At 35.3% G+C, this 26,757-nt stretch overlaps 1 long non-coding RNA gene across 11 annotated transcripts; it reads left to right on the forward strand.

Annotated features, from left to right (window-relative positions):
* Nucleotides 1–5,331: 5,331 nt before the first annotated feature.
* LOC120883681 (uncharacterized) lies at nucleotides 5,332–26,503 on the forward strand. 11 transcript variants are annotated; one of them, XR_013432671.1, is made up of 9 exons: nucleotides 5,332–5,432; nucleotides 11,362–11,430; nucleotides 11,782–12,218; nucleotides 13,344–13,458; nucleotides 20,459–20,579; nucleotides 20,754–20,805; nucleotides 23,941–24,043; nucleotides 25,496–25,683; nucleotides 26,290–26,503. It is a non-coding gene; the product is annotated as an uncharacterized LOC120883681 (long non-coding RNA). The 11 variants fall into 11 exon arrangements; XR_013432665.1 differs by having other exon boundaries at nucleotides 5,333–5,432; nucleotides 13,339–13,458; XR_013432668.1 differs by having other exon boundaries at nucleotides 5,336–5,436; nucleotides 12,119–12,218; nucleotides 13,339–13,458.
* Nucleotides 26,504–26,757: the final 254 nt, after the last annotated feature.

Consider the following 26,757-nt stretch of genomic DNA (forward strand, 5'->3'; position numbering starts at 1 on the left):
TGGCGGACACAACATCTTTGTTTGTATGTGATGCTGAGGATCGAACCTGGACTGCATGCATGCCAGGCGAGCGTGCTACCACTTGAGCCACATCCCCAGCCCTGCTAACTACTCTTTGACACAGGATTAATATCCAAACTATATAAGAAACTTTTAAAAACTTAACACCAAAACCTCAAATAACCTAGCTTAATTGGGCAAATGAATTAAACAGATACTTCTCAAAAGAAGAAATAAAAATGGACAACAAATCTATAAAAATGTTCAACATCATTAGCAATTAGGGAAATGCAAATCAAAACTACAGTGAGCTTTCATCTCACTTTAGTCAGAATAGCAGCCATCAAGAATATGAACGATATGGGGCTGGGGTTGTGGCTCAACAGCACATTGCTTGTCTAGCACGTGCAAGGCCCTGGGTTCGATCCTCAGCACCACATTAAAAATAAATAAATAAAAATAAAGGTATTGTGTCCAACTACTTAAAAAAAAGAATATGCACAATAATAAATGCTAGAGAGAATGTGGAGAAGAAGGGACACTTTTTTCTCTGTTGATAGGATTATAAATGAATATAACCACTATTGAAATCAGTATGGAGGTTCCTCAAAAGACTAGGCAGGAAACCACCATATAACCCAGCTATACAACTACTCAATGTTTATCCTAATGAATTAAAGTCATAATACTAGAGTAGTACATGCATACCCATGTTTATAGCAGCGCAATTCACAGTTGCCAAACTATGGAACCAAACTAGGTGCTTATCAAGGATGAATAAATAAAGAAAATGTGGCATATACACACAATGGAGCTTTATTCAGCCATAAAGGTGAATTATGTCATTTGCTGGAAAATGGATGAAACTTGAGAACATTCTGTTACACAAAATAAGCTAAACTCATAAGATCAAGGGAGCCTATGTTTTCTCTCGGATGTGGAAGCAATAGAGGAAAAAGGGAAAAAAAAGTGAAAATCAAATGGAGATCAGTATAGTGTAGGAAAGAGACCAGGAGAGGGAGGAGTGAAGGGAAAATACTGGGGAATGATATTGGCCAAACTGTAGTGTTATATTGTGCATGTGGAAATATGTAACGACAAATACTGCCATGATTTACGACTATAATGTATCAACAAAAAAATGGAAAAAATAAAAGAAAGCAAACAAAAGAACAAAATTGCTTTCATGTATATATGTATGTATGTATGTATGTATGTATGTATGTATACAGCCTAGCCAAACATCTATTGTGAGCATAACATTAATACTCTGGAACAGTGTTGAGCAAATCATAGCTGTAAGCCTGACACTGTTTTTTAAAATTGTTCCCTTTATTCCTTTTTTCTCTTTCTTTCTTTCTTTCTTTCTTTCTTTCTTTCTTTCTTTCTTTCTTTCTTTCTTTCTTTCATTCATTCCTCTCTCTCTCTCCCTTCCCTCCTTCCCTCCCTCCCTCCCTCCCCCCCCCCTCTCTCTCTCTCTCTCTCTCTCTCTTTCTTTCTTATTTCCCAGGCTGGCCTGAACTCCTAGGCTCAAGTAATCTTCCTGCCTCAGCTTTCTGAGTAGTTGTGACTGTTGGAGCACACCACGGTGTCCAACAATGACACTTGCTTTTGTAAACAAAGTTTTATTAGAACACAGAAGCTTATATTATTTACCCATAGTCTAGGCTGTTTTTGTGCTACACTGGCATTTGAGTGGCAATTAAGACTTGCCTACAAAGTCTAATATGTTTATTATCAGTCTCTTTTCAGAAAAAGTTTGTTGATCCATGATTAGATTATAGACTAAAGTCAGCAGAATGAATACATAAACATTTCTTTTCTTACGACTAAAATTGGCTGTATGAAATGAGATAAATGATCTATTAATTGCCAAGATATATGTCTCTTCCCTATAGAAAGTGTGTATTCAGGACTAGAAATCTTGGCACTGTGTCATGTCAAATGTAGGAAAAAACCTGGCAGTTCATTTTGATGAGACTTAAGAAATTTCTTTTCCAGGGCATTTTGAGGTGTATCTAAAATTTGTAGATAATACAGGGAAGAACATTTTAATCTGCAAATAGATTATGTTCATTATTAGTTTGTAATCATTTCACAACTATCATATAATATTAAAGCATCATAAGAGACTGCCTATCATAATAGAAACTTTTATGACTCTAGCCATTAACTTGTATTTTTCTACTTATTGTAGACCCATACTTTTAAGCTAGTGCTATTGGTAAAATATATGATTATTTAACTCTGATTGCCTTACTAATTTTGACCAGTTTATTTTTCAGATATCCATTTTGGGGTTTACTCTTTCAATTAATTTTGGGTTCCATGGGCAATGAAATTGTTGTTGAGTATGTAAGATGTTGCAGTTTCTATGTAAGTTCACCTAAGTGCTTCTACCACTATTGATGGGCAAGGATATAACTAATTTAGTACTTTTACTTGAAACTGTTATAGTTCTACTGTACGGGATTTGTTTTCCTGACACAAAAGAGTATAAAACTAGAAAAACTAAACATTTTCAGGTATTAATTTCAGAGAGATGAAGCTCAAGTAAGATGGTGGTCATACTGAGTTAAGGAGAAAATTATCAAAGTGCAAGATTATCATAGTGGTTGGAATTTTGTGGACAAGAATGTCTGAGCTATTTATGGTGGGTGCAATGTGATTATGTGTGTGTGTTAGAGAGAGAGAATACTAAAAGCCTGGAGGAAATTTATTTTTGATATGAATGTACCAGATGAGACTCTTTAAGGCTTAGCAGAGTTTGACTGCTATAAAGGAGACTGAAGATGATGCTAAATGGCAATGTTGGAAGAAATTAGGTTTTCAGCAGAGTCAGGTTGCAGCAGCTTCACTAATATATCAGGTACTTAATTAAGAGTTCATAAATAAGCCTTAGCAAAAAGAACCACACAAAAAAGAGTAAAGGGAAAATGGTAGACCTAAATTTGAAACCAAAATTGATTCATGCTGAAAATGTATGAGGCAGCCAGAAAGGAAAAAGGAAAAGAAAGGTGTGTGTGTGTGAAAGGAATCTGAGGGCAATCAAAGGGAGATCAGTAGAATAGAGGAAAGGGATCAGGGGAGAGAGGAAAGCAGGTAAAAGAGAAATACTCAAGAATGATATTGGCTAAGTTTTATCACTATATTGTACATATGTATGAAAACATAACAACAAATCCCACCATTATGTACAAGTATAATGCACCATGAAATATGGAAATAAAGAAAAATACCAAACCTAGTGAGGCACGGAATATGCTTATAATCCCAGTGACTCAGGTGGATGAAGCAAGAGGATCACGAGCTCAAAGCCAGCCTTAGTAAATAGAGGTGCTAAAGCAGCTCAGCAAGACCCTGTCTCTCAATAAAATACAAAATAGGTCTGGGGATGTGGCTCAGTAATTGAGTACCCTGAGTTCAATCTCTGGAACCAAATAATAATAATAATAATAATAATAATAATAATAATAATAATAATACCAAATCTAATATGATCAAAACAATTCACCAGTAATTAGCCTGCATGACACATAAAACAGAATATCCTTTATAGGAAGAAAACATAATCCAGACTTCCTATGATGTATCATCTATAAATGACCAGAATATAATTAAAAAATTTTTTTTGGTACCTTTATAGGAAGAAAACATAATCCAGACTTCCTATGATGTATCATCTATAAATGACCAGAATATAATTAAAAATTTTTTTTTGGTACCAGGGATTGAACCCAGGGGTGCTTAACCATTGAGCCACAACCTCAGCCCTTTTTTGCATTTTATTTAGATACAGGGTCTCATTGAGTTGCTAAGTGCATCCCTTAGTTGCGGAGGCTAACTTTGAACTCTTGATCCTCCTGCCTTAGCCTCCTGAGTCGCTGGGATTATAGGCATGTAGAATATCATTAAATTTTGCCAGAATGCAAAGAAGATAGAAAAATGAGAACCACAAGAGAAAATATCACATATAAAAAAAGTTCCGTGAGCTGACCCAGATGTTAGGATTAGCAGAAAAAATTTAAATAGTTTTTATAACTAATTTCAAGAAGTTAAAGAAAAGCTTAATCATAATGAATACGTAGATATGGGTGTCAACATATAAATGAAAAATTTCTTTTAAAAGAAATAAAAAGTACGGTATTGGAAACGAAAAATTCATGAAACAAATCTATCATCAGATTGTATAGTGCAAAAACAGCAAAAAGTTAACTTGGAGATAGACCAATAAAAATTATCCGGTCTAAAAATTAGAAAGAAAAAAATAGAGACTTGGTTACTATCAATACAAAGTGACCTAACATACATATAATTACATTTCTAGAAGAATAGAGGCATAAATTGCACAGAAAAAAAATATTTAAGACAATGATGACTAAAATTATCCCAAATTAACAAAAAAGATGTCAAGAGATTTAGGAAACTCAGTGAATACTAAGGTTAGTTACAAAGCAAATCACATCTAGATGCATCAGAGTCAACTGTAAATGATCAATTAGAAGGAAAAAGGTCTTGAAGGCAATTAGAAAAAAGTGGTGTGTTATGCATTGGTAAAAATGACTAAAATGATAGCTGACTTCTTATCAGAAATGAGAGGTTAAAGTTAATGGAAAGGTTTAAGGTGCTAGAAGACAAAAACTGCTAATCCAGGATAAATCTCTTCAAAACTGAAAGCAGAATAGACATTTTAAAATAAATAAAAAGTAAGAAAATTCAATACCAATAGATCTCTACTATTAACAATGCTAAAAGAACCTCTTCAGGATAAAAGGAGATGATCCATCAGGTAGAAACAGATGCACTGTGTGTTTTAGTTAACTGTGTAATAAACTTAATGGTTTAAAATAAAAATTCTTTGTTATTTTTTCCTTATTCTATGATTTGGCTTTACATAACCTGATGAGTCCTTTGCTCTAGGTATTTATTACTGCTTATGTGGTTTCCTTTTGCAGGGATTGTTTAACCAAAGGTAGAACTGACAAAATCCTCCTACCTCAGCCTCATGAGCCACTGGAATTACAGGTGTGCACCACCCCTCTCGTCGGAAAGCGAAGCAAAATCCAAAGGACCACCAGGTAAAGTGACATCTTACTCCCCTAGTCCAGCCGCCGTCCCCTCTCCACAATCTCTATTTGCAATGGAAATCTTACACTTTCTGGATGGGACAGAATGATGCAAATCTCTGGCCAAACAAATGGGAAGGCAGCAGCCTATAGTCGGTTCTTGGTTCACTTCCGTTAGCCGGTACCTGGCTCAAGGGGCGGGCAACTTCGTTCCAACCTTCAAAGGAGGAGTTGGGGCGGGGCTAGGTTTTGCGCATGCTCCCAAGGCAGGTTTTGGGGCATGCTCAGAGCAAGCGCACGCTCACAATTTCCGGTGAGAGCTTTCTTCTGGAGTGGAGGCGGTTTCCTGCGGAGCTCCGGCGGTAGGTGGGTGAGTGCCGCGAGTATAATTGCGAGCTTACTTGTTTAGAAGACAAAAAGGGTGTGCTTGGATTTACCCGTGTTTTCCTTCCGAGTTTTTTCCCCTTATGCTCTAAAACCTTGGGTTCTGGGAAATGAGAGCCAGCTGGAGAAACTTTGGTTACTGTGGCAACCATGTGTTACTGATTCTGGTTTTTGAGGATTTGAAAAGAGAATTTGTATTATAACTCCTCAAAGTACATGCTGGGTCACATTCAGAGTCACATATTATTTCAAACTTAGGTGTTTAACCCCGGAAATTGACTTTAAAGGATTTAATTCTGGTAGTAATGTGGAAAAGCAGTATTTTAGGCAGGGTAACTAGTTAGAAAGCTAATGCAGTGATTAACACAATTTCAGGGTGTTGTAGAATTCCAGAGAAGAGGAAATATTGTAGAAATTCTAGGTGGTAGGATCAGAAGCTTTAATGCTTGGGTCGATGTGGGAAATGAGGGAGAGAGACACTGAGCCTCTTGAGGATTAATTCCAAACTCGCTTTTGCATTTGTATTTCTAGTTTCGTTTGCCACCTGCAATATCATTGCCTCCTACCTATCTCTTGTCCTAGTTCTAGTTGAAGTAGATCAACAACTCTTCAATAAAACAACAATTGGCAACAACAGCAATTAAAACAATTATAGCTAACAAATATTGGGATTTAATAGGTTGTCACAATTTGACTCTTGCTTTTTATTTCCAAAACCTTATATTTACACATAATACAGAAGAGACAGCTGCAATGTGCAGAGATTAGGAAATGACCATAAGATTCTTACGAGATGGAGCAAGGCCTGGTCTCCAGTCTGGGGTCAGATTGCTCAACATTAGAGTTGCCATCACTGCTTCTGCCTTGCCTTCACTCCCTTCAGCTTTTGACAGTATTTTGGGTTCCCCTGTTAATCAAGAGTTGTCTTGAGTCTCTCCTTTAATTACTGTTCTCAGTTCTCCTATATCCCTTTTAGGCAGCTCTTTTTATCATCCCACTAATTTCTTGATTTTTATAAGTGTCTTATGCCTTGCAAGTCCATCTTGAATTTTCTTTCTTTCTTCCAGCATTGGGGATTAAATCCAGAGGTGCTCTAACACTGAGCTACATCCCCAGCCTCTTTTAAGAAAAAAATTATTTTGAGATAGGGTCTCATTAAGTTTCTGAGACTGAAATTAAACTTGTGACCATCCTTCCTCAGTTTCCTAAATTGCTGGGCTTACAGGCATGCACCACCAAGCCTGGTCAGTCTTAAAATTTCCTCCAGGAAAGCACTTGCCTTTCTGTTGTGGAGAGTGAAATCAGCTAATAGTCTCTGGCTTTTAACGCTTCCAGGCTCTTCTTCAGTTTTATTGCTTATGCCATGCTCTTTCCCAGCAACAGCCAGCCAGCAGCTGTCCACAGTGGTGTGGACACATCAATGATAACTATGCAAGGAGATGGATATGTTAACTGCCTGCTGGTGGTAATCATTCCACAATGCATACAGAAGTGTCTGCTCAGTAGTAGTCTCTAGCTTCCTTTTGAGTCAACAGAGACATTATCTGTTCTACATGGTGAGCAAACCTTCTCCTATCCCATTCTGCTTCCTTTCCTTCTTATCTTTCACAAGCTTTACTCTTTCCCTACCCCATCAGCAATCATTGCTCAATAAACCTCTTTCATTCCTGCTTTCATTTTAGCATTCACTTCTCAGAGAACCCAAGTGACATTACAACTAACAGAGTCGGCTACCCAAAGAGGATGATGCATTAAATGGTGGGGGTGCTAGTTACATCTGGTAACACATTACTCATTGACAGGAGACTTCTGGTCATTAAGCATAGAATGGAAAATGTGAATGAGTGGAAATATAAGGAATATGGAAGAGGGAGAGGGAGAGAGAAGAGAAGTAAATGGAGGTGGTGGTGAAGATCAATGAAAGCTTTCAGACAATCATCTTGTCTATTCTGTTTATTCATGGTTGTGATATTAACCCTTCTTTATTTAGTTTTAAGACAGTGTTAAAGAATAGTGTAACTTATAGGCTAAAGAGGCAAAATAACAAACTACTGTACCATTTTCTGCTTTTTTGCACATTACATAACAAAATAAAAATATGTGAAAAATATTGCCCATTTTATTTTATTATCATCATATAGTTAATTTTCAAGTACTTACAAAGTACCTAGAACAATACCTGCCATACATTTGCAGATTCTCAATAAATATTTGTTGAATAAATGAAAGAATGTACAAAAGTTTTAAAATCTTGAATCAGTGGGCAAAAGATACAGAAATACAAATTCTGCATGATATTATTTATATGTGAAATCTAAAAGTTGAATTTTGAAAGTGGTGAGTGTAATGGTGGTTAACAAGGGTCAGAGGAGAGTGAGGAAAATGGGAAAGTTAATTAAAGTGTATAAATTTTCAGTTATTTAGGATGAATAAATTCTGGAGATTTGTAGCTAATAATCCTTTAATGTAGACTTGAAAGTTGATAAGAGAGTAGGTTTTAAGTGTCCTTGCCATGTACACACACCAATGATAACCATGTGAGGAGATGGATGTGTTAACTGCCTGATTTTGGTAATCATTCCACAATGCATGCATGTATCAAAATGTCATATTTCATAACTTAAATTGATAATTATTTTTTTCTAATTATACTTTAACAAAGCTGAAAAAATAGATGTGTGCAAAGTAATAGTAGGGGTAGTCAACTATGGTAAATATTTCATTCTCATACAATATAGCAAAATTGATTCAAAGAAAATTAATAAAAATAAAATAAATTTTAATCTGAGATATAAATCCTTAGACACTGTAATTATCAAGGTTAAGACAATTAAATCATTTATTACTGACTATGGAACACTCAGGTATTTAGGAAAAAATGTTGTTTCAAAAATTATGAGTCTACCAAATACTGGCTATGAATTATTCAATAAATGTGTGGGGGTGATATTGTTTACAACACATTTCCTGACAACTTCTGTTTTTTGCTAACTGTTTAAAAAAATTGAGGCAGCTTCTCAATATAATTGGAATAGAAGCAGATGGCACTTCTTTGACCATTCATTTTAGCTTCAAGGCATTTGCAATCAGTTATATGCAAGATATGTGGACAGACACTATTCATTAAAATTAGCCCCATCTTTTTTAGCTGTCAGAAAGTAGACTCGGTCATAAAATTTGAGAGTAAAGAATCTGAGCAATCATCTAGTCCAAGTCTTGTATTTTACAGGTGAGAAAACTCTCAGAGAGGTAGTAAATTGACCAGCTCAAGGTCACATAGGAAGTCCATAGGACAAGATCTTAGCCCTTTTACTTAAGGAAAAAAACCATTTCACTATAAAAATCAAGGCTGAATTTTCTATTTGGAGAGATTTAAATATTTATATATTATTGAAAACTATGAAACATTCAAGTATCCTGAAAATTAACAAGAATAATATGACTCTGGAATATCCCTCCACTGGTTTTATCAAAATTTAAGACATTACCATATTTGCATCAGATTTTTAAAATTCATGATGGAGTTCCAGTATTTTTTAGTAGATCAGCCATTACATTCAATTTACAGTGAAATAACAGCCATTAGACACAGCTTAATTTGTAATTCTTTTAAGTTGAATTACAAAAGTATTTCTAGTACTCTGAAAATTAATAATAATACAAATAATTATAAGTAGTGATCATTGCTCTCCTTCTTATGACAGATATTTATGTGCAATTATTGCCTTTTTCATATAAAAAATCACATTTTTATCATCCCAGAATTAATTCTTCTTTCTCATTTTCCTTTTCTCTCTCTCTCTCTCTCTTTTTTCTTTCAGCTTGGGGATTGAACCCAGGTGTGTTCTACCACTGAGCTACAACCCTGGTCCTTTTTATTTTGAGGCAGGGTCTTGTTAAGTTGCAGAGGCTGGCCTTGAATTTATGATCCTTCTTCTTTAGTTTCCTGAGTCACTGGGATTACAGGTGTGCATCGCCATACCTGGGAGCTTAACTCACTTTCTTGTAGATGAAATATCAGTCTTTTGTCACTATTCTTCTTGGCTGAAGTAGTCCTTTATCTCATAGGCTTGTTTTTTTTCTCTAGTGGAACAAAATTCTATAGTAGGCTAATTTCTTTGAATGGAAAAGAAAACAGATTCTTTCTTTTTGGGGTTAGACACCACCTCTTGTCAGACTCTATAACTTCACAAGCAGTCACAGCAGAGCTCCTCTGGATTTTAGCTCCTAAGATCCCTTCACTCAGGTACTTTGTTTAAAGCCATCCCACATACCTTCTTATGGCTGTTCTCAAGGCCTGAAGAGATGACTCTCAAGTCTAGTGAGTAGGCACGTTGGAGACGTGGCCAATCTAAATCAGGAGTATTGTGAAAATATTCAAACTTATTTTTCGATGGGTATATTTCACTGATGTTTGGATGTTGGTTACACCCAATGTTCTGAAAATTCACATCAAAGAGAAAGAGGAAAGCATGCTGTGAATGAAGGCCCTACTGAGGCACAACTGGGAACTCATCCAGGTTTTTCTCCCAGAAATCAAACCTTCCTTGGAACTGATCCTAAAATAGAAATGATTGAATCTCTGAGCACATTCCTTCTGAGAACAAGAAGAACTGCAAGGCTAAAGCAACTCCGGTAGAACCATGTAATGTGAGGTGTAATACCTAGTCCTACCTCCCTTTCCCTCCCTGACCCAAAAAATTTCCCACAGAATGAAGATGGCAATGTTGTCTCCCCACCCACTCTCTCCCCACTTTATATCCCATCTGCTCTGAATGTTTTGCTTTTTCCCAAGCAGATAAATATCTTTCATATTTCAGGACATTTTTCTCTGACACTGTTTTCCTGGCCTGGATCTTCCTTAACTTCTTTTAGTTGAAAAACTACTAAGATAAAGTTTCAGAAAAAATATTTCAGAAAAACTGGCTGTTAAATATATTTGATAATCTGGAGAAATAAACAGAAATACATATTTGGATTTACTAAAATTTGGGTAGAATCTCAAAATTCTAAATTTGAAAAGATATCTGGTACATAGTATGTTCTCAAAAAATGTCAGTGAGTGAGTGAAGTCAATAATGTGCATGTTTAAGGGTCTTGATAGTTTTATTTTAAATAGAAGTTCTTTTTTTATAGCTTTTATCTGTGCCTAGGTACTTATATGTGTCTCCATCCTCCCAAAATTCTTGAGATGTTGTGCCTTTCATTACACACAAAGTGAAATTATTCATTGATTTGTGGAATTACAGACTACACCTGTTACTGGGGGAAAGGTGTGCCTGGGATGAACATCAGGAACTCATACATTTGACATGCATTTCTCTATGTTGTGCGTGTCTACACTTGAAACTTGCCTTCAGTCTCTGTTTCTTGGCTTAGCATTCTAATTCCAGGTTTTGAACTTTCCCTGAGCTCTGGCACACTTGTCTGGAGCCTGGGTATATTGGTTGCATCATTCTACTCAATCATTAGTGAGCGTTCTGCCTCTACACATTAGCCATTGGGAATTGTGCTATTCCTGCCCTCTCTGATATGGAGTGCTCCTATCCTATGCCATGACCAAGGGTCAGAGTCCTAGGGTCAGATGAACCTGGGATGAATTCCAGTTCCTCTGTGTCTAAGTTTGGTGAAGGTTTTCTTCTTTGTAAATTGGAGCTAACATTAAATTCTTATGTTGTGAAGTTTAAACAGTAGTATAAAATGCATACAATATGTTACATATAGATGTGAATAATTTCTTTTTAACTTGTAAGGCTGAGAACATTGGCTCAAGTCCACCTGAACACTGGCTATTGGGAAGAATACTGGTCTACTTGAATTCTGGTTATTGAGTGTTAGAGGTCAGACTCACTGTTGACTATGCAGCTTTCTTTGCCATCTATTTTCCCTTAGTTTTTATGTTCTTTTCTAGCAACATTCTAACAATGAAAGGTTGGGAAGAGCACAGAAGAATATGTCTTATAATTTTGCCTTGACCTGGGTAAGTAAAAATAGATTTATTATTTTAGAACATGGTAATTAAGTAGGCAGAGTACAAAATGTTAATAATATCAGCAAAGCAATTCATTAGCCAGAGTAGGTGTTATTGGTTAATAGACTAACTTTAAACAAATGTTTATCATAGGAAAGCCAAAATCTTGCATAATTCATCTAAAGATGAGGGAGAATTGACTTTATTCTTTAAGGGTTTCTGGGTATTACTCAAATGGAATTGAATAAATATTCTTGGAAATGAAATAGGATATTTCACTAGATAATGTGACCTTTATGAAGATGCTCACATTCTTGGAAATTGTATTTGTGTTCAACATATTTTATTGTCTCCTTCCAGCAATGTGACAAAATGACCATAGATTATTTGGAGCAAGATTGGTATGGTTTATTTATTTAATATCACTGAATCTCAATTTTCTCTTAGATGAAGTGGACTTGATTTTCTCTATTTTTCAAGATGGTGGTACAAATTAATTACAAGAATGCATGCCAGGTGCTCTGTGTTATGCCAAGACCTGTTTAAAGTTGGTCTGGTTCTGCTGTTGGGTTCAGCTGACAAAAAAAAAGTTCAGGCTGATAAAAGAGAATGACACAGACAGCCAGAAGCAAAGAAAGCAGAGAAACTAATATTATATTTCTGGGCTTTTGTTTTTCTTATTTCAACCATAATTAAGCTGCAGGACCAAGTTCTTGCAGAGGAAACTTTCGGGGTTGGAGCCACCTGACTTTCTAGGTCATGGCTAGAGTGCTGAGAATGGATTTCAAGTTCATCAGGTAGAGATAATGCAGTTTTGTAACAGAGCTCCCTGTCATGTCATCTTGCCAGTTTCAAAATTGGTCATCTGAGGCTCTAGTTCTGATATTACACATCATATATTCTGGGGCATTGTATTAGTTTCCAATTGTTACTAGAAATGATTATATTTCTGGAGTTCAGAAATGTAAAATGTTCTAACTACTAAAATCAAGACATAGGAAGGACTCTGTTCTTCTGGAGACTCTACTGGCAAGTTCATTTCCTCCCCTTTACCAGCTTCTAGAGAATACTTGAATTCTTTGGCTTGCATTCTTCAAAGTTAGCAGGGCAGCAATTTTTGTTTTGTTTTGAACCAGAGACATGTATTTCCCTTTGTCAGCCAAGTGGGTTATTCGAAGGGGTTGAAGCAGGAAGACTGAGTGCCCCATGCCAGGCTAGCTATGCTTCACAGGCTTGCAGATGATAGAGAACTTGCCCAGGTAGTGGTCCATTATCTCCTGCTTGAGCTTCACTTGACTGAATGTATAGTACAGCATCTTTAAATGTCCCTCTGATTCTGACTGTCATCAAATCTCCTGTTGTGACACACACCTGTATCCCTCTTACAAAAGCCCTTGTCTTTACATTAGACTCATCTTTGTAATCTTGAATGACTTCTCAATTACAAGACCCTTAACTTAATCACCCTCATAAAGTCCCTTTTGCCATATAAGTGACACATTACAGATTCTGGAGGTAAGGATGCTGGCGACTTTGAGGGAGCATTATTCCACCTACCACAGAAACTGGTAAAATCTAATCCCAGGTTTGGAGAGGACTAAAGTCTAGGGAGGAAGTGACACTGCTGCTATACTGCTCCTTGTTCTCCTAACTACTGATCTGTTCAGACACATCATCATTTTAGACCAGCTCTCCACACATGCCATGATACCATCCCATTGGAGTGTGTGACTGGGTAGTCAAAAGTTCAGTTCATGAAATGTCATCAGCCCTCCTGTAGTGAAGAGCATGTGCACTTCACTACTCTCTTAGGATTATGCATGGCCATGTGAATGGGAGCAGAAGAGGGTCTGTTACTTTCAGGCTGAAGGTTTAAGGACTAATGCATGATTTGTGACATTTTTCTCTTCCAACTAGAGCAGTTGTGGCAGCACACATCCCTGGTCTTGATCCCTGAGTGACGATTAAGAGAGTACAGTGCCTGCATCCTAACAAGTTGCCTGCATACGTCTATGACAGTTATAAACTCACTTGAAGGTAATGTCAAAGTTTTTAGGCCCTATGAGAATAGAATCACTATATTCCCTGGTGTCAATTGATTTATTTTCAAGATAAATGTCTACAGAAGTTACTAACAGGTTAACAGGAACAAATCATTGTTGTGAATGTGCTGTTTGCAAGTGTCACTAGAGAATCAAATTTCTTTGAATTGTATAACTCTTTCCATGCCTTGCATCAATGTATTTAATATATAATAAAAGCTAAAATTTTATTTTTGCAATCAGCTTTGTTAATGGCCAAGAGTAACTCTGCATTGGGAAAATAAGAAAACATAAGCGACCATGGCCCTGTAACACTGATTGAAATTACCTTGAAAGACATGGTTCTTCCATGGAAAAAGTTACAGGAGCTTTGATAGTCACAAGAGAAAGTAGTTGGGGTCATCAAGGAAGTGGGCTACAAAGAGGTGGGAAAATCTCTTCTATATGATTCAGATGTTATCTTTAACAAGGGGTCGAACTCTCCACAGGATTCATATGTCAGCACATTCTTAACTGTAGGCTTAGTAGAGGTGGGAGGACTACCAAGCCTGGTATACATTCCTAGAGTTTTATCCAGTCATCACAAGAACGCTAGGTCAGATTCAGAGGTTGATGGTAAATGGCTATTAAAAAGAACCAAAGGCAGCCTAAGATAACTTTGGCTCTTTATCTGCAACATTCCATCTCTCCACAATCACCATGTTCCAGTCAGCCAAGGTCACACAGTCTGCAGGCTCTCAAATATAGATGTGGCATCTTTGGAGAACTTCAGTTCACAGTTTGTAAAAGATTAAGCTAAATATATAGACCTTTCTCTGGTTGTCTGCAAACTTATGACAAAATTTCTGTGAGAACATATTTTTAAGTTGTTTAAGAAAATATTTACATTTTCAGGTCATTAAAAAAAAGCCTTGGGCTGGGGATGTGGCTCAAATGCTCGCCTGGCATGTGTGCAGCCCGGGTTCAATCCTCAGCACCACATACAAACAAAGATGTTGTGTCCGCCAAAAACTAAAATAAATAAATAAATAAATATTAAAAATTCTCTCTCTCTCTCTCTCTCTCTCTCTATCTATCTATCTATCTATCTATCTATCTATCTATCTCTCTATCTATCTCCCTCTCTCTTTAAAAAAAAGCCTTATTTTAGAAGCTCGGGTTGTTTTCTTTTTGGAGAAAATGAAATTAAAAATTGTTTTACTATAAAAATTCACATATCATATTTCACTCAAAATGTACATTCAATAGTTTTTCATATCTTCACAAAATTGTGTAATCATCACCATATCAATTTTAAAGCATTTTTATCACTCCAAATCTAAATGTCATACTTATTACTAGCTACTTCTTAATTTCCCCAACCTGCCCACTAATTTATTCTACTTTATGTCTCTCTGTAGAGAGTGCCTATCCAAAAATTTCATATCAATAGTATCATATAATGATAATGCATGATATCTTTTCTGAAAATGCCTGCTTACGTCTAGTCTGTGACTGTTATAAACTTATAAACTCACTGGAAGGTAATGTCAAAGTTTTTAGGCTCTCTGAGAACAGAATCACAGGTCTGTGTTACCCTATTCCCTGGTGTAAATTGATTTATTTTCAAAATAAAAGTCTACAGAAGCTACTAACAGGTAGCTCCCTGGATGACTTCTTTCACTTAGCATAGTGTTTTTAAGGTTCTTTCACATTGTAGCATTCTTTTTTCCCCCACTGTGATACTAGGCTTTGAATCCAGGAACCCTCTACCACTGAGCTACATCCTCATCCTGTTTTATTTAATTTGGACAGAGTGAAACTTGCAATCTTTCTGTCTCAGCCTCCTGAGTAGCTGGAATTACAGGTGTGCAGCACCACCATGCCCAGCAACTTTGTTAGTTTTTATTGCTAAATAATATTCTAAGAAATGAATATGCCAAATTTTATTTATGTGTTAATCATTTGATGAGCATTTTTGGTTGTTTATAATAATTTTAGGACATTATCAATTATGTTTTATGAGCAGTTGTGTACAAGTTTTTGAGTAGGCATCTGATTTCTTATCTATTGAAAGTGTATCTAGAATTAAAATCAGTGGATAAGATGTAATTCCATGTTTACAATTGTAGAAAATGACAAACTTTTTTTAAAGGTAGCTGCACCATTTTACATTCTACCAGCAGTTTCTGGAGATTCCCATTTTTCCTTGTTCTTATTGACATCTATTATTTTTCTTTTTACTACAGCCATGCTAGTGAATATTAAGTGATAATAATTTTGATTTCCTTGTCTAATGATGCTGAGCAGATATTTATGTTATTGGTGGTTTATATATCATCTTTGAAGATATGTTTGTTCAAATATTTTGCTTAATGTTTTTTCATGTGGGTTTTGATTCTTTTTGCTGTTGAGTTGTAAGAGTTCTTTACTATAAATATGATCTACCAGACATCTAAGCCATTCTATGGATTGGCTTTTTATTAAGAAACATGAGTTTTCACAGACAGAATTCTGGACTGATATTGTGTTTCTGTGTGAACACTTACTATGTCCTCTTATTGCCTTTTGATTTCCATAGTTTATGGCACAAAGTCAGCCATAATCTTATTGGGGTTCTCTTGTATATGATCACTTCCTTTTCTCTTGCTACTTCCAGTATTTCCTCTTGGTTTTTGACTTTAAACATTTTGATTATGTTATGTTTAGACAGACATGAATCATTTTAAATTTATCCTGCTTGGAATCATTGAGGTTTTTTGGTGTTTTAGAATAATATTTTTCATGAAATTTGGGAAGTTTAAAGAATATTTAAAGTTTTTGGCTATTTTTTTTCTCTATCCTTTTTTATTTTAGTAATTCCATTAGTAATATGTTGGTGAGCTTAGTAGATTGCCCCCTTGCTTTGAGACCACGTTTGTTTTTCTTAATTTTTCTTCTGTTTTAATGATTGGTTAGATTGTGTGGATCTATCTTCAAGTTCACTGATTCTTTTTTCTTCTAATATGTACTTTTGAGCTCCTCTAGTAATTTTAAATTTTGATTATTATCTTTTCATCTACATAATTTCCATCTGATTCCTTTATTAAAAATATTTCCAACTCTGTTAATATTCTTATATGATAAGATACTGTCACCACATTGTGTTTTACTTCTTTAAATATAGCTTTATTTAGTCAATATGTAATTTCTTCAGTTGTAGTGGACACAATACCTTTCTATTATTTTTATGTGGTGCTAAGGATTGAACCCACTGCATCATGCATGCCAGGTGAGTGCTGTACCACTGAGCCCCAGCCCTGGCTTCCTTTAGTTCTTTAACATAATTCAAGTAACTCTTTTGAAGTCATTGTATTTTAGCTCCAACATCAGTGCTATCTGAAAGGCAAGGCATATTGTTTGCTTTGTTTTTTTTTTGTTGTTGTTGTTGTTGTTTATGGTTCAACGTTCATTTTCCTTTGAGTGTCCTTTTTATGTCATTTGAAAGTAGACTAGATAATACAGTATGTTAGGTATGGATAATGATCCTACTTCTTGTGTCAGGCCATATTTTTCATTATTTGTTTTGTTTGTTAATGACATGCCTGTACTATTTTGGTAAAGTCTATTTATACTTTAGTGTATAATCTCTTCTATTGTCACTGCTTTATTTTTTGAGAAGTCAAAAGTTTTAGCAACACTGTCTTTGACCCTTTCCATGATCTTACTCTTAAGTTTCTGTCTATTGTGTGTTTTTTGCCATCATACACAGTGGTTGTTTTGTGATAACTGACAACTGATGGTTTTATAAAACTCCCTGAGGCATAAATTGTCCCATGGTCTGATTCAGTTGAATTTGGTCTCTTTTAGAAGACAGACTTTGAGGTGATTCTTGAAGCTTGTTTTGACCCCTGGAAAGTTCTTCTTTACCTGGTTCTATTAAACTCAGAGCTTGTATAAGTTTTAGCTTATTGTTACTATGAAAATACCAGCCTATTTTGTTCCTTTTAATTGAGTTTTCCAAAATTTCCAATGTTTCTGACATTGTCTTTACTCTTGAACTTTTTTATATTCTGTTCCAAATAAAGTCAGTTCCCTAAAGAATATATAAAGGACTATGTCTTCTTGAGGCCTTTTTTTTAACCCCTAAGAAAAATATTTGTACCACAGCTATGGAGTTGGAGGTGGGGACATTGTTCTGATGTTCTCTGGGAAACACCTCAACTTAACAAAAATGGATGTAAGACTGAATATCTAGAGATCCCTGGTCTTCTTGGTGTAGAAGTTCTGCCCTATGAATAAGCTTAAGCGAGGGTGGTTGGACCTGGTGCTTTCACCCTGCCATGCCTATGGTAAAGCTTTGAGCAAGAAAGGGAGTCTCAGATCTCTCAGATACTGTTGACTAAAATAGAGCCTCTGCAACACAGAGCTATGGGATCTAAAAAATATTGGTACCCCTCTCCTCCTGGGGAGAAACTATTGCATTAGATTGGGAACTGAGGGAATCTTGTATTTTTGCCCTTATCTACTTAGAGTAGAGCTACTTTCATGGTGTTTTGATAGAGTGAGGAGCATACTATAGCTCAGATGTTAGAGACTCAATGTTCTGACAGATATTTAGTAGATTTTTTTAATGAATGGTTCTCCATTTACTATGTGACCTTAGCATTACTTCCAGAGATTTAAAACAAATATTAATTTTTACTAGTTATATTTTTTTCACTTGGGAAAAGGTCATGGATCTCTTCTTGCCAGTATTCCAGATGATTATTCTCCTAGGTTTTTCTTAACTTCAAGAAAAATTAGGAAGCTTGAGTGACCCTGGAGATGAAAGACTGGAATATAATTTTAAAGGTTATTTATTGTGCCAATTAAAACAACAACAACAACAAAAAAAAACAATATCAACATAATCCCAGAACTTATAGTGATGGTATGTCAGGCAGGACTTGGAAAAACTTGCCAAATTATACAAGACATCCTCCTACACAAGTCTTTTTGCCAATCATTGCAAATGCATTGTTATTTTTTTTGTATTACCAGCCTTTTTCACTCATTATTCTGCCTTACCCCTGTAGGCATTTTACTTTGCAATTTCTCATAATCAAACATCTTGGAGTTAACAATAAAACAATATCACCTTTATCACCCACCAAATGACTGGTGCTAATCTTTATTTTTAACAAATTTGCTTCTGTGACTTCTGCTTTAGCACTTTTTGTTTTGTTTCATTTTATAAAAAAATAGGTCAATAATATTTAATGAGTGCTATTTTTATTCTAATTAGTAGTAAATAGGGATTTTCACTCTTACCATTTCCATCTGTTTTGGATTTGCTTTGCTACTTCTATTTTTAGCAACACTAAAGTTTATATGAATTAGTGAATCAGGGTTAATATGCACATATTCATATATATAAGGTTGTCTTTTAAGTCAGAGAATACAACATTGGAAACAGTGGTTAAGCATTATTTTATTACTTTATCATGGAAAGCTTCCCTTTCTTTGGGTTAACATTTCAAAAAATATAAGTAAAGACTATAAATTTGATTTTAATATTATATATATTGATTTTTTTTCTTGTTGAATAAGATATTTTTGAAAGGTGTAAACATTTTTTCTTTGAATTACCTTCTAAGTCATTTAATTGCAAAATGTGCTTCCCTCCCCTTTCAATAGATTCTTAATTTGTACTTTTAAAAATACTTATTCTATTGTAAACAAGGAAAGGAGCAACATGTTTGATATAAAAGAACAACACAATAGAACCATTAATCTGAAAAATAATTTTCATTACCAATTTCTGTTTCTATTTAAGGGAATACCCCGATGACCTGAATACCTCCCACTAGACCCCATTTCTTCAAGTTACCACAAAGTATAATTGTACCTCCTTGGAGACCAAGGAGGATATTGAAGATCCAAACTATAGCAAGTGGACAGTACAGATACAGGGAATCTTTGTGTTTGCATGTGCAGTGGGAGGTGGTGTGAACTGTAGCAAATATCTAGATAAAATTTTCTCCCAGAAAAAAAGTTTTGGAGCTTGATCTAAAGAAAGAAAGAACATTAAGAAATACTAAAAAACATTTAAAAATAAAGATCCTTTTAAAGCTGTAAGCAGAGTGATGAATCTCAATCTAATTATCGGCCCTCAAAAGAAGTAAGGATAATATTACATTTATTCAATTCAGATTGAATTAGAGTTTCAGGTGTGTTATCTTTCAGGAAGGAATAAAAGCTTGAAAATTTTGAACTCTTTGCTAACTCATAGAGCAGATAGTCTTTAATGCCCCCGTTTTCCCTTTTCCCTTGAGAAAGACAGGTACACAGTTTCTTCAGCTTCTTTTTAGTGTTAGTTGATGGCATTTTAATGGGATTTAGATAAAGTTTTTCTAGGATTTTAGAAAAAATATTGGTATTCATGAACTTTTAGGAAGACTGTTCACTATGTTGATGTTCTCATCTCTAAATCCTCTGGTGTATCCAAAGAGAAGAATTGCATGAGAAGTGCTTCCCCTTGCAAACGCTCTCTAGTCATTGGCCAATGGAAGAGATAAATGTCCACCGGGCTTTGGCAACACATGGCTTAAATCTCTCCTGAATTCTACTGTTCTTTGATTTCATCAAAAGGCATATTTGCATATGGACTGATAAGGCACCTTGGCATGAGGATCCTGGATTTCATTCAGGCACAGATTTGGCACAGGCCTGATGAAAACTCAATTATGATTTATGTCTATGCAACAGAATTTCCCATTGATTACTTGCCAGAACCATAATAAAGCAATGTTAGTCCCAAAGCCAATGCTTTGCAGCCATAATCTTTCCTCATATTTTATATTCTGTGCCTTTGCAGGAGTTTTTTGAACATTTATGAATAATAATGGCTCATAAAAATTATCCTTGTATATGCAAATTTGCTTGCAATAAAAATCCTCTTCTTAGTGGTTAAAGTTAAGTTTGTATTTATTTTTCAATTATTTGGGATTTAATCACACTTGCTTATGTGTCTTACACTGTTTTAAATTTTGTAGGCTATAGAAAAAAATGGAAAGTATGGCTCATGTTTTGAAGAATTTGCTCATGGAAAACTGGAGAAAGTATGTCATCCAGACACAAAGATACCAGTGCAGAAGCAATTGCCTTCAAATTTTGGTATGTTGCTCAAAATGAGCACAATGAGGTGATGACCAGACCAAGCTGTGAATAGCCTGAGAACCTTAAAATATCTAACATGAGCATGTGCTATTGTGTGTCAGCCCCAGTCTAAGTCTATATATTTGAATCATTTAAATCTTATAATAAATTTCATTTATCTCCATTTTGTAGACAAGTTAACTACAGATTGGGGATGGTAAAAGACTTGCCCAAACTTCCAAAGGTAAGAGGTGGTGATGCTGGAATGTGTACCCAGGCTCATGGCTCTGTGCAATCAATCTCACTTCAGATGCCCTCCTCTCTACAGAGAATAGGAACAGACAGGCAAATGTCACTGTTTATCTTGACAGCTCAAGGTGTGACAGAACTTTGCCCCTTCTTTGTGGTAAAGAGCAGAGGGGTTGTTGTTCTTTGTTCTTTAGTTTTAGAATCACTAGTCATTGGATAGGCCAGGTCTCCTCATCATTGCTGAAAGCAGCCAATTCCAAAGATTCTTCTTCTGTTCTGCAGAATAATAGTGTTGTATTCATGGTTGAATTGTGTCCTCCAAAATAATGTGCCAAAGTCCTAAACCCTGGTAACTGAGAATAAGATTTACCAACAATATCTGTGCAGAGATAATCAATTTATTTTGCTTGGCAGCTCTAGGAAACTAATACAGGCTGGAAGTGGTTTTCAGGAGTATGAGGTGGTCTAGTATAAGCTGAAGTCTACTTAAGGTTTTAAGGGGCACCAAATTGCTGCATATTGGCAGAGAGTGGAGCAACTCAAAATCTCTTCAGTGAGATCGAGATGTCACATCTCTCATGACCACTTGGAACCTTATACAATTAAAGAATTATTTCAATTCATCCTTACTTTAAAGAACTTACCCCCAACAAAATTTGTTCTGAATTAGGTCATTGTGTTAGGACATGTAGTTAGATTCTAGAGGTTATTTTCCTTTCTAATCTTATTCAAGGACCCCTCTCACCAACTTTCCCACTATAATTTATGCTACTGTTAAAACTTACCTGGTTGGATGAATAGTGTAATTTATTCTATATTTTAAAAAGACAATTCTCCCTATTCCAAATTATAGCCTTCCTAAATTTTCCTAAAATATATGCCAGGTATTTGATTGTAAAGTTACAAATTTAGACTCATAGGCCAATATTTTCTTTTAATGAGAAACAGATCACTGTTATCTTTGTTTAGAAAAATATAGTAGAAATATCAAATTGTTGCTGCATTTATTGACAGTTCTTTGGTTTTAATCCTTGTGTTTGAAATTTGGTTGCCTTAGGAGATCGTGAGCTCTGGCTAGACAGCACCTCAGGTCCAGACATTTATATAAAACTGACCCTACCATGATTCTGCTCAGATCAGAGCAAATAGAAACACTCTTTTGACACAGCTAACCATTGTTTTTGAGGTTACAAATGACTGTGTGTAGATGTCTTGTCTTTAAAACTTGGTTCTTAATGACCTGGTTGGGCTGACTTCAACCCCTCCTTCTCCTGGTATTAAGAAGACTGCACAAACATCCTTTCTAACGTGAATATTGAGGGTTTTTTTTCCAAATAAGGAGTGGCTTTAACAGGTCTCTGACCCCAGTGGCCAATTATTGTCCAGAAATAAAAGCCTCTGGTATGCCTGTTAGCCTTTTCTTCTTCATCTTATTTTTTTTCTAAAAATGTTATTTTCTTTCCTAGAGGTCTTCATCTTTTAGCTGGCTTGTAAATAATTAACAATTTCATACAACACATTGCTATTTCCTTGATGTGCATTTCAAAATGGCTTATCCTGGGACGTACACTAGAAAGTATTCTAATTAAAGCTAACAATGTTTTCAGAGCTCTGTTGATATTTTCTTTTGGCTAAGCTAGGTATCCTGTTGTCTTCAGTTAATGCAGCTAAAGCTATTTTGGCCATGAAAAATGGAGTGGAACTTTGGGACCTCAATTGCCTATACTTCTGGGTCGGCAGTGGGTTCAAAATATTTTTTTTAAAGAAAGATCATTTTCTTGTCAGTGTACTGTTTTCTAATCTTGTGAGGGAGTGGGGTATCTATCCATTATTCATGTGCTTTTCCAAACTTCTCAGCTTCTTCAAAAGGACATGAACCCTAGTCCAAATCTAGAGTTTGCTCAAGTACTGGCAGATGAACCTAATGGCACAGGGAATAGCCATTCTCGATGCATTTGCCACATTTAATCACACACTTGTCACTATGCAATATTGATCAAAAGCTAGGAGAGAATTGCTAAATTTATCTCCTTCAAGAAACTCAGAATTAAAAGTCTGGGTTAAAGCTCCCTTTTTCTTTTCGTTTTTCTTTCTTTCTTTCTTTTTTTTTTTTTTTTTTTTTTGGTGTTGGCTATTTCTGCCTTTTCTTTTCCCCTTTCCAATATAATTCCTTTTTTGTTCTGTATGGTGTCTGGCATGTGGCACTAGTTTACATCTTTATAGCAGCACCAGGGACCTTGCTCCATGGATTATGAAGAAACTATGATGGTTTTCATTACATCACCTTTTTATGAAGATCCTGGGGAAAGTTTTTGTCTTGTCTGAGTACCATGAATAATTAGACCTCCCCAGGAAATTTGGACTGTTAGTGTTCCATGGACACTGCAAATTGTGTAACTAACTGATAAATTTTTCTTTTCATGTTGGCTGCTAGAAAATTTAAGGCCAGATTTATGGCCCACATATTCACATGTGTGGATTATTATGTTATGCATTTTTAGACTCATTTTTGGATTGATTTCATCTCCACTCTTGTTTTACTTTCTTCTTTTGCCCCACTTTTAACTGATGTTATTGGGTCATCTTCTATGTGTCTTGGTATAAGCTGCTTTGAATCTTTTCAAGGATAGATCAAAGTATAAAAGTAAACACACATACATAAATGGAACAATTTCAAATAGAGTTTTGAAGGAAGTGCTACAGGGATTGGTAAGGAGGAAATGAGGCTTCCAGATGCAGGGAGTACCATGAATAAACTTGTAAAGATAGAGAAAAGTGTTTTGTCAGATGATCTGATAAAAAAAAATAACTCCTTCTTATCACAGGTAAGTTGATAAAGCAAAGCTGCTCAACTGAGATCTCTAAACATTGTAAAAGAAGCATTGCATAAAAATAAAATTTCTCATAATGTTTCTTGGCTTGATATATCTTATTATAGGTATAAATATAATAAATAATTTTTTCATTTTTATTGTTGGAATAAAATCTAGAATATCTCTGGAAAAAATCAAGGCCATTGATATAAGAAAACATGTCAGTATCTTTTAGCATAATATGTCTTCATATGTTATTTAAATACTTCAGAAAGTGTTAGGTGATGACATTATTTCAATTTTATTCATACTTCCAGGAGTCATGCTTATATATATTTGGAAGACAAATATAAGAAAACACTGAACATTTTATTGAAAATTCAGGTGAATCATTATCGCAATAACTCAAATAATTTAAAGGTAAGAAACATTATGCTGACTTTATCTGCCTGGAAATCTTTTGATGTCAAGGTTCCATTTTCATTCATTAATTGAAGGAGGTCAAAGACTGGCCAATCATTGCTTTACACCAACTATCAGACTGCTGTCCAGCACATGGTTGACAATCAGCATATATTTGCTGAATGAATGAATGAATAAAATGGATATGAGGTGTGGACTGCATTTGCGCCATCAAGATGAAACTGATTTGACCTTGGGAAGGCAATGACAGGGACTTCACTTATGCCCAATTGTGCCCCAGTCTAAGATAAAATATATTTTATAGTCAATATCCCAGAAAGCTATTTAATGTTATCATTTTTACACACACTTTGAAATTCGGATTTCAGTGTGGAGCTTCCCTCAAGATGATTACTTTGTAAAAGAATCATCCTCTTTTTGGGGTTAGAATAATGAACTCTGAAGCTCAGAAGACTTTGAAGACCTTTTGCTCCTCCCCTTGAAAGTGAAGATTTAATCACTAGGAATTGATATCCTCTGATGGAAATCACTTAGTGCATTTACATGGAGGCCATGTGATTTGGTGGCCATGCAGTCAGTTGAGAGACAGATAGTTCCTGCCAGAATTCTACTCATCCAAGGATAACAGTTCCTACTTCATAGGTCTGTCTGCAGAATATTTTACACAATAATGAATGCAAAATATTTACAACTGTGCTTGTTCCTATTTAAATCAAGAGCTCCAAATGATGTTTAAGATGCATTACTACAAAGTAAAGCATAACTAGTCTGAAAGATTGAAGTCATCTTCCTGTGTAAATATTTTCCTGACACCCAAGCAGAATGGATTGTTTTCTTCTCTGAAACATATAGAGATTTTTTTTCCATACACAACATTCCCCACCTCTCAAATAGTAACCTTTGTTCCTAAGTCCTGATCCATTTTGAGTTGAGTTTTGTGCATGGTGAAAGATAGGGGTTTAATTTCATTTTGTTGTATATGGATTTCAATAGAGAGCCTACAGAATGGGAGCAAATTTTTATCACATGCACATCAGATAGAGCAGTAATTTCTAGGGTATATAAAGAACTCAAAAATTTAAACAATAAAAAACCAAATAACCCAATCAATAAATGGGCCAAGGACCTGAAGATGATAAACAATCAATCAATAACTATATGAAAAAAGTTCATCATTGCTAGCAATTAGAGAAATGCAAATCAAAACCAATCGAAGATTTCATTTCAATTTGGTCAGAATGGCAGCTATTATTAATACAAACAACAATAAGTGTTGGTGAGGATGTGGAAAAAAGTTACACTCACACACATCTGATGGGACTGCAAATTGGTACAGCCAATTGGAGATTTGTATGTATGTATGTATTTGGAGTATGGATATTTCTTGGAAAATTGGGAATGGAACCACTATTTGACCCAGCTATCCTGTTTCTCGGTCTATACCCAAAGGACTTCAAAACAGCATACTACAGGAACACAGCCACATCAATGTTTATAACATTGACCCAATTAACAATAGCAAAACTGTGGAACCAAATGAAGTGCTCTTCAATAGATGAAATGATAAAAAATGTGGCATATATACACAATGGAATATTACTCAGCAATAAAAGAGAATAAAATCATGGCATTTGCAGGTAAATGGATGGAGTTAGAGAAGATAATGCTAAGTGAATTTAGCCAATCCCCAAAAAACAAATGCCAAATGTTTTCTTTGATATAAGGAGGCTGATCCATAGTGGGATAGGGAGAGGGAGCACGGGAGGAATAGATGAACTCTAGATAGGGCAGAGGGGTTGGAGGAGAAGGCAGGGGGCATGGGGTTAGAAATGATGGTGGAATGTGATGGTCATTATTATCCAAAGTACATGTATAAAGATATGAATTGGTGTGATTATACTTTGTATATAACCAGAAATGCAAAATTGTGCTCTATGTGAGTAATAAGAATTGTAATGCATACCACTGTCATATATAAATTTAAAAAATCAAAAAAAATAGCAATCCTTGAAAAGCAGGGTCTACACACATGATTGGGCACTTAACAAATGCCTTTTTGGTTTATTTTATTTTAATAATTATCAATAACTTCCTTTATCGAAATTAATGTAGTGTTCTGGGACCAATGTGTGGTACACACAGAGGCAAATCCAATTATTCAAAAAGAACAATTCAGTTGCATTTGTTGTCTATTTTAGTGTTTTCAACATTAGCCTGATTGACATTTTTCTGGATAATTCCAGGCTGTCCTGTGCATTATAGGAAACTGAGCAGCATACCAGACTAGACATCCTGCCTTCTCCACCAGCTGTAACAGTAACATAACATGTCTGGATATTGCGACATGTTTTCTGGAAAGCTGAACCACCCCCACTTGAGAATCATTAGGATAGATTACTTCAAATAGTCACATCTCTTCATTATATTTTATAATAAATCTCTAGAATATGCTTTGAAGTAAGATCATGGAGTCTTCTTTCTTAGGTAATTTAAAATCAGAATAGTGATTTTCAGTTCTGGAATGTTTGGAAATTTGGGTCAAATTAAATTTTAAGATATCTCTTAATTAAAGATAAGAATGTTCCATATGCCTTTGGGGGGCAACAGGACTCCCCTATGCACACCTATATAAATATTTAGAACGCAAGCTGCACCTTGTCCTTCTATGATGTATTATATAAAGACCTGTTAGTGACAATTACTGAGAAATG

Source organism: Ictidomys tridecemlineatus, unplaced genomic scaffold (genome assembly GCF_052094955.1).
Source record: "Ictidomys tridecemlineatus isolate mIctTri1 unplaced genomic scaffold, mIctTri1.hap1 Scaffold_163, whole genome shotgun sequence".
NCBI classification, from domain to species: domain Eukaryota; kingdom Metazoa; phylum Chordata; class Mammalia; order Rodentia; family Sciuridae; genus Ictidomys; species Ictidomys tridecemlineatus.